Below are 12,153 nucleotides of genomic sequence, written 5' to 3' on the forward strand. Positions count from 1 at the left end.
GAAGCGGAGTCCCGGGTGAGTACACAAGACGAAGCCCCATGAGGCTCCATTTCACCCCCTCTGCTGCTTCCTCCTGTGCTGAAGTCCTCATCCAGGTTTCGCCTCCTGACCAAACCTCCTTGTGAGGGCACAGACATGGGGGGGCTATTGTCCTCTGCATCTGCAGGTGGAGGGTGCTGAGGACAGAGACAGGGCAGGGGAATGACCCAGGCCAAGTGTGACAGTGAGACTTCTGAGCTGCGCGGTTGACCTGCTCTGATGGGTTGAAGACAAGTAATTGGGCAGAAAGTCACGGACCTGGGAGACGGAAAGATAAGCTTCCAAAGAGGGGGTGGGGCAGGTAGTATGACGCCTGCAGTGAATGGGTGTATGAGTTACTGCGGAGAATTAGTCAAGGGGATTTGGAGGCATGTAGGCAGCTCTGTGGAAACATTTCTCACACCCATCCCTTCCTTCCATTTTCACTGCCACCACCCTCTCACTTCTCATCCAGGAGCTTGCAAGCGCCTCTAGACTGGTCTCCCCGCTTCAGTCTCCTCCTGCTCCACTCCACGCCCACATGCATCCCAACCTACCTGTTGAGCTGTAGTCCTCAGAGCTCCATCCGAGCATGCAGCCCTGCTGAACTACGAACTCTTCCTGGTCCTGTACTTTTCCGTCTCTTGACGTGGCTGGTGTTATTTTCCTGCTGCTCAGCTCTGCCTGTGAGTGCAAATCCTACTTCATTCACTTCAATGCCACCTTCTCCCCATGATATCTTTCCTGGTCCTGCCCTTCTCCTCTCCCACATGGCTTGAGGGTGTATAATACCTGATGGTTCCGTCCCTTCTTTTAGAGCGTTTATTGCCATCTACCTGGTATTATAATGATTTCTGTGAGTGTCTTGTCTCTCCTGCTAGACTGGGATCACCTTGCAGTTAGTAAAGAGATACTTTCAAGTTTGTATCCCTCATGTCTCGGCTGCTATTTAGTTATTGGATGAATTAATAAAGACATAAGTGAACCAGTGCTTGTTGGGACAGGAAACAGAAGAGCTCTACCATCTAAGCTACAAATCAAGTTAACCATAAACCCAAAATTAAACTGAGAAAGTCATTTTGAGGCACGTGTGGAGGGAAATGCAAATAAATACATTCAGAGAAAGGCGGATCGGAGAGAAAAGAGCTTGGCACGAGAGTGCAACCCAGGGGACCGAGAAGATAGGTATGAGGGAGACGACAGTGTTTTATGCCTGGTAACAGGAGAAGTCAACAGAAGCTGGAAGAAGCGCCTTAGGGTGGGACCAGATGAATCATAAGGCTTCCATTTAACCCTTGAAAGGCCCCATAGGTCCTCCCCCTGGTAGAAGCCGTAGGAAAGAAGAGTGCCCGGCACATTATAGGGGCATCAAAAGTTATTGAATTCATCCACATTTAGTATTTACCTTGAGTCAGTGAAGAGTAGCAACATGCGCAAGACACAACTCTTGTTCCCAAAGAGTTCACAGTCTACTAGGAAGAAGATGACATGTTCCAAGTAATCATGACAAAACATATGGTCAAATGTGTATGTGTATGTATGTGTTTGTAAGAATGTATCAAACATGTGCCGTGGCACTTCGGAAGAGGCAACAAGTTACTCTAAGTAAGGGAAGGGGGAGACGAGGATAAAGATGAGGGAAGACGTTATAGACACCATGCTTGGGAAGCAGAGGCTTCGAGAATGGGCTGGCTTTCCACCAGTCTCCAGAAATTGTCTGTGAGAAGGTAACCAAGGTATGAGTTAAAGTCGTGAGGTCATCCGAGGAGGGCAAACGTGAGTGGGTCAGGGCACAGGAGACTGTCATGCCCAGATAGGCAGCAACAGTGGCCTGTCTTTTCTAAGGACAATGGGTATTGACTGACCAGTGTTTGTGTCTTAGAATGACTAAAAAAGCCCACACTGCTTTGTGTGTATGTGTGTGTGTGTGGTGTGCAGGAAGGCTCAACGAAACTATGAAATGGAAAACTCTACTGAAAAATGGAAAGTAATTCCTCCTTCTTCAAACCTAGCCTTACCTGTGCGGGTGGAAGGCAGGATTGAGTCCCCCAGGGAGGAGGGTGTTGGAAAGGAAGCCTCACCTTGACCACTCTTGGCTTAGGAAAAGTGAAAGGCTGAGAAGAATGTGTCTTTTCCCTTTGGGCAGCCCTTGCTTATTCACAGCCTCATCTGCATAGGGAAATCGGAGCGGTCAGCAGTGCAGGACGAGCCAGCTGTGGCTGTGCAGCTGCATGGAGAGATGCTCCGGCAGCGGCAGTGGTGGGGAGTCCCTAAAGCCGCTCCGGGCTATCAGCGCACACCCTGTTTGGAGCTGGGGGGCAGGAAAGAGGGGATAATGTAATGGGAGACTGTCAGAGAGGAAAGGGGCCCTGGGGCCATTTTGGTTAACTCCTTTATTGGGGAAACTTAAGAGGGGCAATGGGCTTGTCCATGGTCTGTCCCACAGTCAGTGACTGTCAGGACCTTGGTGAGAACCCACATCTCCTGGGGGTTAGTGCTGCATCCTGTCCCCTTGCAAGACTGACGTGGAGGAGAGGGACAGAAAAGGAAAATAACCGGGGTGAAGAGCCCCTGGGTACCCCACAAGACACACTGGCATTCCCGCATGACCAGCTGTTCTCTACCTGTCAGCTTCTGTCTTTATCCCACTCACCTTCCAAGCCACGAGGCTCCCAGGGCCATAGGAAATTAGGGGGCAATATGGCTTCTGTAAGAAACACTTTCACAATTTCCACGAAATTTGCAAGGTGTTTTTGTTTGTTTGTTTGTATTTATTAGAATCCTTTTGAATCTCGTCAGTGTTGCTTTCATGGGTAAAGAACTTACAGTCACCACTTATATCTGAAGGTTTTGAGTGGCAGAAAGATGAGCATTAAGACAGTCATGCTTGTTCCACAAATTTTACTTCATGTTTCAGAGAGATTAACCCCTATTTTATTGTAGGTTTTTAAGGTAATTAAGCTGAGAGGCAGTTATGCTCTACTGAGAAGAGCATTAACCTTGACATCAGAAAACCTGGGTTCAAACGCCAGCTCTGATGCTTCCTAACCTTTTGTATTTTCATCAGTTTCTCTCTCTGAGCCTCAATTTCCTCATCTGAAAATGGGGATATTAATAATTCGTTAATATTAATAATTTATATTATTAATGTTCATCTAAATTTATTTAACAGATATTTATTGAGCCCCTATTATGTGCCAGGTGATGTTCATGAGACTGAGATAAAATCATGAACAAGATAGCTGAAATTCCGGCTCCCTCAGAGTTTATAATGGAGATGAGATGTGATAAGCTGTCTTAAAGAGCTTAGCAGTATTCTGGGCATGTAGTAGTTGCTTAATAAATTGTAAAATTAGAACTCTCACAATACTGGGTGCTGGGAGAGGTAGTTTAGTTTTAGTTGTGCCATTAACCAGCTGGGAAACCTCAGAAGTCTCTGGATACCTAAGTCTTTGGAGTACTGTCCCTTGGCTCGTGTGACCTTCCGTAGCACAAATGATTGGGGACCCTCCTATGTTTCAACGTTCTCATAGGGTTTCACAGACAGAAAACCCCTTTGCTTGTGTAACGCCCATTCATGTAGGGACCCTGGGTTACTGGCCTTAAATATGACCATTGAATAGTCCTTGCCTCATGGATCAGTTCCAAGGTCTGAAACTAAATTTTTAACTTTTTTTCTGTCTGTTGCTTGCTTTCTACTTAACTTTTCTCTGGCTATTAATAAGCAGCTTAGCTAACAAAAGTCTGATGAAATCTGCTCTAACCTTAGATGAACCTGCTTTCACAAGGAATGGGGGTGAGAGAGTTAGTGGCCAGTAATCATGGTCAATGAAATTTCCATCCAGTGTGTTGGTCCATCTTAAGGGACTGATAAAACTCCTTTCCATTGATGGTATATTGAAGAGGGTTTCAGAAGTGGATTGGGGTTTCACAACTACCACTGGCTGACTAAGCTGAAGCCAGAGAATCATGGACAGAAGGGAGAATAAACATTATCATGTTCAACCTCTTTATCTTATAGTTAAGAGAACTGTGGTCCATTATTGACAATCGCCAAGACATGAAAGCATCCTAAGTGTTCATCAATGGACAAATGGATAAAGAAGATGTGGTGTGTGTAATGGAGTATTTTTTCAGCCAAGACAAAGAAAGAATTTCTACCATTTGCAACAACATGGATGGACCTTGGGGGCATTATGCTGAGTGAAATAAGTCAGACAGAAGAAGACAAATACTATATGATCTCACTTATATGTGAACTCTAAAAAAGCCAGAGTCATTGAAACAGAGACTAGAAAGGTGGATATCAGGGGCTGGGGTGTAGGGGAAAGGGGAGATGTTGGTCAAACAGTACAACCTTCTAGCCATAAAATGACTAAGTTCTGAGGATCTAATGTACAGCATAGTGATTATAGTTAACAATACTGTGTTATATACTTGAAAGCTGCAAAGAGAGTAGATCTTGTGTTCTCAGTACAAAAAAGAAATGGTAATTGTGTGACTTGATACAGATGTTAGCTTATGCTATGGTGGTCATAATTTTGTAATATATAGTGTATCAAATCAACCTCTAACTTACACAGTGTTGTATGTCAGTTATATCTCAATAAAGCTGGAAACAAAAAGGAGTGAGGGTTGGAGGGAGAGAATTTGGTGTGGAACGTATGGAGTATAAACTGCCTGCTGGATATGAAAATAAAGATAGCCAAAAGGCATTTGGAAGATCATTCTGAGGGCTAAGGAGCAAGGGATGTGTGTGTGTGTGTGTGTGTGTGTGTGTGTGTGTGTGTGAGAGAGAGAGAGAAAGAGAGTGAGAGAGAAGGAGAGAGAAAACCTGTGGTCCAGAAATATGAGGTCCCTGCCCTCTAAGATCCATTTACTAATTAGTGACAGATAAGTGACATGGACTTCATATAAAAAGTTACACAACACCACTAGAATCTAGGTCTCCTGATTTCCAGTCTAATATTTATTCTTTAGCCCTCTCAAAGCTGGAAATGTGACATTATACTCTTCCTTTAGAATTTTTAAAGTCCCCCCCACCAAACAATTGCTACCTAAGTATGATTTTTGTTCATGACATTGACTTCAACAAATAGGAATAAGAGTTGGATTTAAACACCTGAAGGAACGTGAAAAGGAAGAGTTTTCAGATTTGTCGTCTGGCATCTCAAAGGCAGAGATGGGGCCAAAATGAATGTAGTAAATAGAGATAAGTTTTGTTTAAACCTAAGAAAGCACTTTTTGATATGCAGAGCTCTCAATAGCTGGAATCACCTACCTTGGGAGAAAGCGAGCTCTTTGCCATTGGACGTAAACAAGTGGATGCCCATGAGGTGGTAAGTCAGGCCAGGTCAACTTTAAGTTGTCACTCATCTTTAATAAACCCATGTGGAATTTATGAGCCTTTATGGTATTTAAATAATCCCTTCTTAAACCTATTTCTAGCTAGTTACTACCTCTGCGCTCATTGAGTTACCACCTACTATGTAAAGTATACTTCAATCTAACTCTTGCAAACTTTGGGCTAAGGGGAGGTTGGGATAGTTCTGTTTTTCTGAGATTTGCTGATTAAGTACACAGTTCCATTCTATCAAGCATTGTAGTATCTCCTCTCAGCCTTCTCTTTTTTAGTAAAAGGTGAAAGATTTATGCGTTCTGAAGAGAAACCAGAGTATAGCCTTCTCTTTTTTGATTGAGGAAATCTAATTTTGTTAAGTCTGTCTGTTTTACCAACAAGCTCCATCATATTGATGATTTGAATAGTCCTCCGCCCTTTCCCCACCTGCCCAGCTCCACTGAATTTTTCTTGAAGGTCCATGACTATAACTGCCATGTTTTTCCTGAGCCCACACACTGCTATCACTTGATCATAGGATAATGTCTTTCTGTTGGCTTCCATACTCTTTGTGGTGATACCCAAGTGCCTCAGCTTAAGCTACTGGAGTTCAAATTTGTCAAGTTGATCTCCATTTCTGCCCTGCCACTTATTAGCTATGTGGCCTTCGACATGTCACTAATTTTCCTTTGGAAATGGGGAAAACAATACTCCAAAAAATTGGTAAGAGACTCGGAAAAGAGAAGATCCATGCAAGTAGCTTGCACAGTACCTGGTACAGCAACTATACTCAGTACTTGTTTATAGAAGTGAAATGAAATAGACTTAAATATATTTCCTGAGTTGTGATACATTAGTGTCCATCATTTTATAAAGAGAGATTAGGGTATAAGTTACCTAAGAGCACTGCTTTCTATTTTCCCAAACTGAAGCTCGGTTGTTACATCCTCCCCTCCCCCCATTCTCCTGAGATCTTTATGCCCCTGAGATTTAAAGTCAGGGAACTCCAGTTTGAGTTCTTTCTCTATGATTTATTAGCTTTACAGTTTTGGTTTATTCATATTTCTAAGTCCATTTCCTCAACTGTCACATTGAGATAATAGAAATATTTGACCTAGAAGGGCTTTGAACCTAAATAGACTCAGGTTTCAAATCTGAGCTTCACCAATTTCTGGCTTTGTGACCATGGACAAGTTGCCTAACCTTGCTCAGTTTCCTAATATGCAGAAAGAAAAAATGACACCCACCTCAAAGAGTCACGGTCATAATTCAATGAGACAACTATGTAGAGCATCTAATATAACCCCTCGTCACACACAGCAGGTTCTCAACAGCCAGTTGCATTCCTCCCCGTGTCACGGAGCTATCTAGATGCTTTGTAACTTCTGAAGAGGTGTGCAGATATTAGAAGCTGTTGTTTGCTGTGGTATTTCTTTGCCCAGAAGCAATACTGTGTGATGAAAAGTGCACTGGATTTGGAGTCCAAATGGGATTCAAGTGATGTAAGGTTTGGAAACACATTCTGCTCCCTGAAGCGTGGCTTCCTCATCTCGAATGGGGGATGATAGAGCTCGGTCTGCTCAGCTCACAGGTGCACCTTGAGCATCTGATGAAATATTAATGGTGAAACCATTAAGGTAGTCTGAAAATGAGGCACCATGATGACTAGAAATGCTCATGACATTTGCAAAAGTGGAGATTTCACTACTTTATTTTCTTTCTTCCAAGGCCTCTTATTAATGTATGAATTAAAACCCAATTCTGGGTGATTTTTGATGTCTGGAGATTTCTTTGTTAATAGTCTCTATTTGGGGAGGTTGCAACAATATTATCATATTATTTCCATGATCCTTGTGAAAGATGACATAGTATCATGACAAACAATTCTGGAATCAAGCTGCTCTCTGGTGTAAAAATTCAGTCACAGATATCTTGAATCTACGAAAATTGAAAGCCTTGAGTTTCAATAGTCCCCTACTTAGACCCTAGCCCTAGTTTCTTAGAGAACATTGGTTTGTTAAAGTCCTTCTGTTTTTTTCCCCTGATAGGTTATGCTTTTACATTTCCATGATCCCACTTGTTCTTATGAATTCCAGACACAGCAATGAGGTTTAGTAGCTTATACTTCCCAGGTGGCCCTACAGATGGGTGGGAAACCCACTGGCAGTGTGACATTCCTTCTGGTTCAGTGACCATTTATGATGACTGGGTGTGCATTCTTGACAACTAGCATGGCAATTCTACCCATGACTTACTCCAGAATTCTGGGGTAGATGCTTTCTGGCCCAGATGACTTATTTATTTAGTTTGTCCGTTCCATTTATTTGGTGAGGGGGTGGGCAGAAGTACATAGCATGCAGCCCTGACTTGAGAGGCAAGAGATTTGAACTCTTGCCCCCAATATGCTACTAACTTGCTGGAAAAAAAACTGAGCAAGTCATTTCTCTCTATGGCTCAGCATCCCCACCTGCGACTTGAAAGGGTTGGATGAGATGATCTCTAATGTCTTTTCCAGTTTTGTCATTTTGTGATTCTAAAATATGCTGTCATTCATAGTTCTTCCTGGCAAGGTCATGGAGGGCCAAGGCTGAGGTAGCTGAAACATCTGATAACACATTTCTCTTTCCTGGCCAGCTACTCAGAAGCTCCCCTTCAAATAAACTCTAGGTGGATATCCCTTAAATAAGCACATCAGACTCTGTAGAACTCAGCAACTAGAATGGCAACTTAGACCAGACAGGAGTTCAAAGGAGATGATGGAAAATCATTTGTATTGATCTTCTATTAGTCAAGTAAATTGTAAAAATACCCATAAATGAAAATTAGAGAAAAAATAAAAAGGGGAAAGAGATTGCCCGGCTTGTTTCATAGTGCCGGCATTGGAACTATATCTTCATTAGGGCCTTGTACAGAGGAAAGGGACTTAAACTAGACAGTTCGCTGAGTTCCATCCTGACAACGTTCTCGTGCTGTGTGACCTCGCGCAGGTCCAGCTCCGTGTTCGAGCCCTTATTTGCTCCTCCTGGTGATGAGCATCTTGGGCTAAGGCAGTGGTCCTCAAAGCGCAACGTGCATATGAATCCTCTAAAGATCTTTCTAAAATGCAGACTCTGGCTCTGTAAGTCTGGAGAGGTGCCTCTGGTTCTGTAGTTCTAACAGGGTCCTCAATGAATCTGCTGCCGCTGGTCCTTCACTCGTTGAGAAGCAGGGGACTAGATAATTTTTAAGGCCCTTTTCACCTGTGAACTCTCCGTGATTCAAACAATCCCCCATACTAAGGTGGGAAGCAGAATAGGAAAGCCTCTCTACATGGTCCACCATCTATATTAAAATACTCTTTTTTTAAGAGAGATAAGAATAGAATTCCGAAACCTGGGCTTAAGCAAGACGGAAGGTGGGCACCGATGGGAATATTTGCTCTGAAGCCTAAGACAATCTGAAAAGATATTGATGCTTGAAAGGAAAGCAGAGGAGAGAGGCAGAAGGTTTGCTTGAGGCAGGTAGAAAAGTCAGGGAACAACCGTCCATAGAAACCACAGGTGACAGTGTTGGAAATGGTCATAGAAATGTAATAAAGAGCTTGATGCTAATTCCGCTGCGAAGACTGGTTGGCCCTGGGTTTAGAGATATTATCTCATGCACCCTCACAGCATTCCTGCAAAGCTGAGGAGAACAGCAGACCTCTCCCCATCATAAAGGGGAACTAGGTGGAGAGAAAAAGGGGGCCGAAGCTGAGAACACCAGGGAGGTGGTGGTCTCTGGGATCTGGCAGCAGAGCCTCGGCTTTGACATCCCAGCGACGAGCCTGGTACATCTGTCTCTGCACACGCTTGGCCATAAGCTGCTGAGGCTCTCCCCATGTCACCCCTTTGGAGCCGCCCGTGGGCAGCGGTGGGGGGGAAGGAAAGTGTCTCAGCAGAACCTCGGTTTCACTTCCTGCCTCGAGCACAGAGAGTCATTATATAAATATCAACCTCAGCAGCTGCTACTCTCACCCCTCTTCTCGCTATTACTCCCGAGGCCCAGCTCACAGGCAGGACGCCTGCAGCCTCTCACTTTCCCCTGGTCCCACAGCCTTGCACCAGGCCAACCAGGTGGGTGCCTGGGGCAGAAATGAATCACAACCTCTCTCTGGCCCTCCAGCCAGCCGTGCCCCGTGGCCCTCGCCTCACTGAGCAGGGGAGGTTGTCCTGCCCAGTGGCCCACATTAATCAAATGAAACCTCGTTTACAGACGTGACAGGCAGCCAGCCCATCCGTAGAGGCCACAGAATGCATCGTCAGCACTCGTGCTGGTCGAGGTGGGGCACGTTCATATATGTATACTCTATTCTGTGAAATGAACGAAAATCGTCCAACCCTTCCAAACCTAAGGCAGGAAGGCAGTGAAGCATGGTGTAAAGAAAAGTCTGGAATGAAAGATCAAAAATGAGTTCAAGTCTCCACTCCACTACAAATGGATAAAATCCTCTGCTAATCTTCAAATGTAAGAAATTCCCCTTTGAATATTGGCTCATAGTTGTTGACTTATTGTATTTCTGAAGATATTATTTAAAAAAAAACCAAGCAGAACAAAAATCCCAGGCAGGTACATGTAATCGCCTTGATCCTAAATTTCTTCGTCTTCAAAATAATGACGTGAGCCATGCTTCTTCTCCGGGGTTGTTACAAAGACCATACAAGATGTATGATGTCTCTCTCTCTGCCTGAGTGCACTGATTGACATATAATAGTGGGTGTGCGTGCAAATTGAAAGCTGTTATTCCAAGCTATGTTAATTACTCATATCTTAACAATGTTTTAGCCATGGCCATATTAGAGGCAGGAAAGCCTCTGCAGAGCCCAGCAAAATGCCTTCATTGGGCCCTTGACGCAGTCGATGGAAGGCAGTTTTTGGGGATCTCAACATCTGTGTGTTACTCAACAGATCCAATGTTGTCAAAGTATTACGTTCCTTCTCCCACTTGACCCACTTATGACCCAACCAGATATTTGTGATTTATTATTAAATGACAAAAACAGATTACTAGGCAGTTTGTCCAGCATGAATCCATTAAACAAATTATATATACGCTTGACAAAAAGACGAAAGAAGAATGGATGTTCACCAAGATATGAATTACTGGTAATCTCTGCATGGCAATATTGGGGAGGTTTAAATTTCTGCCTCCATGCTTTTGTGGAACGATTGGCCCCTTAAAGATCAGGGAGGTTAGGTGCTGTTAGTTCTTCCTCTTCCCTTAAGCACACATATGAGGTGTCAAGTGAAGGGAAACCAAAGGTGAGGGAGCTGAAGTAAGTTGCCATGGGTCCAAGCAGAGTGAGGGTCTGGAGTTATTTTTTTTAAAGTCTTGGAAACCCCAAGAGTGATTCGTTGATTCCTATGTTTGTCAGCTGTCCATTCATTCATCCATCGTATCACCATTCATTCACTTAGTCACCAAAGAGTTATTGAATTACTTATGCTGTGTAGAGGAAGGGCATGGGCTAGCTGTCAGAAGACTGAGGTTCAAGTCCTGCTACCATTTTTCTGAGGCCATGAGCCCTTTGCCCTTTGGACCACCTGAGGCTCCCCAATCTATAAAATGGGGCTCATAATGAACATGAAAACTCTTTGAGAACTTCACAGTCCTGAGCAAAGAAAGAGTTTCTATGAAGTCAAAACACTATGCTAGCAGTGCAAGAGAGATGGGTAAGTCATACAGAACCTGCACTCTTGAGAAGCTTACACTCAGGTAGTCTGCTGGCTTAATGCCAAGTCTAACACTATGGGACATGGAAAGAATCTCTGAACTGGAATCCAGGAAGCCTGGGTTCCAGGTTAGTCTGAGCTGCTGACATGCTGTGTGACTATGAGCCACTCAATTTCCCCCTCTTGACCCTTGACCCCCTCTTGACTCTTTTCCAGCTGTCCTATAAAGGGATTATTAAGCCCAGGTATCTCTAAGGCACCCTGCAGCTTGGACATTCTATGAAATGAGTGAAATCAGGAAAAATTTGAAACACGTTAAGATATCCATCATGAACCATTATGCATCATGTGCTGGTTTCTGTTTGTGCAGCAAAGACACAGGAACATTTTAGGTAGCACCGGCCTCCCACAGGGCAGGTCCTGGGTCTGTGGATGTTGATCTTCTGCCGTATCTCTGCTTCTCTGCTTAACTTCCATCACTTCGGGAGAAAGAAGGAGTGCAAACTGTTCTACAAGATGACTGGGAATCCACCTGCGAGTCATAAATAAACATGATGGGCAGAACTATTTGCAACACCTTTTGGCCATGTTTCTGAGCTGTTTCTCAAGCCTATGACGTGAATCTGAATGGGAAAGGCAGAAAGCATGAGCAGAGGGGAGCCCAAGTTTGCAAATCTAGAGCCTCGGGTCTAGGGTCAGCTTAACCAGGGACTGACCAGTGACATTCATTTATTCATTATTCATTTATTCAGGAAGAAATTATGGAGCACCTACTGCATATGTTAGCTAGTACTGGGTTAGACACTGGCGACAATGAGGAGAACATAGTTTACTAGACTATGTGTTTCCTGAAAGCAAGCGTCTTGCACTTATTTCTCCAGGGCCTAAACATGACCTTGCCTTAAGGAGCACATAAACTAGTGGGGTCTTTGGACAAGTAATCTCCCTTCCTACAACTCCCTGTTCTCACTTGTAAGATGGTTTTGGGGAAGTGGACTTAATGATCTCCAAGATCCCTTCTAACCTGGGTGTTCTGTTCTGTGGTTGCATTACCTGGTGTCTTGCAGTGAGAAAGGTTTGCATACAGAGATGGAGCAAAGGTCACA

The sequence above is a fragment of the Eubalaena glacialis genome, chromosome 6 (genome assembly GCF_028564815.1).
Source record: "Eubalaena glacialis isolate mEubGla1 chromosome 6, mEubGla1.1.hap2.+ XY, whole genome shotgun sequence".
Taxonomy (NCBI): Eukaryota; Metazoa; Chordata; class Mammalia; order Artiodactyla; family Balaenidae; genus Eubalaena; species Eubalaena glacialis.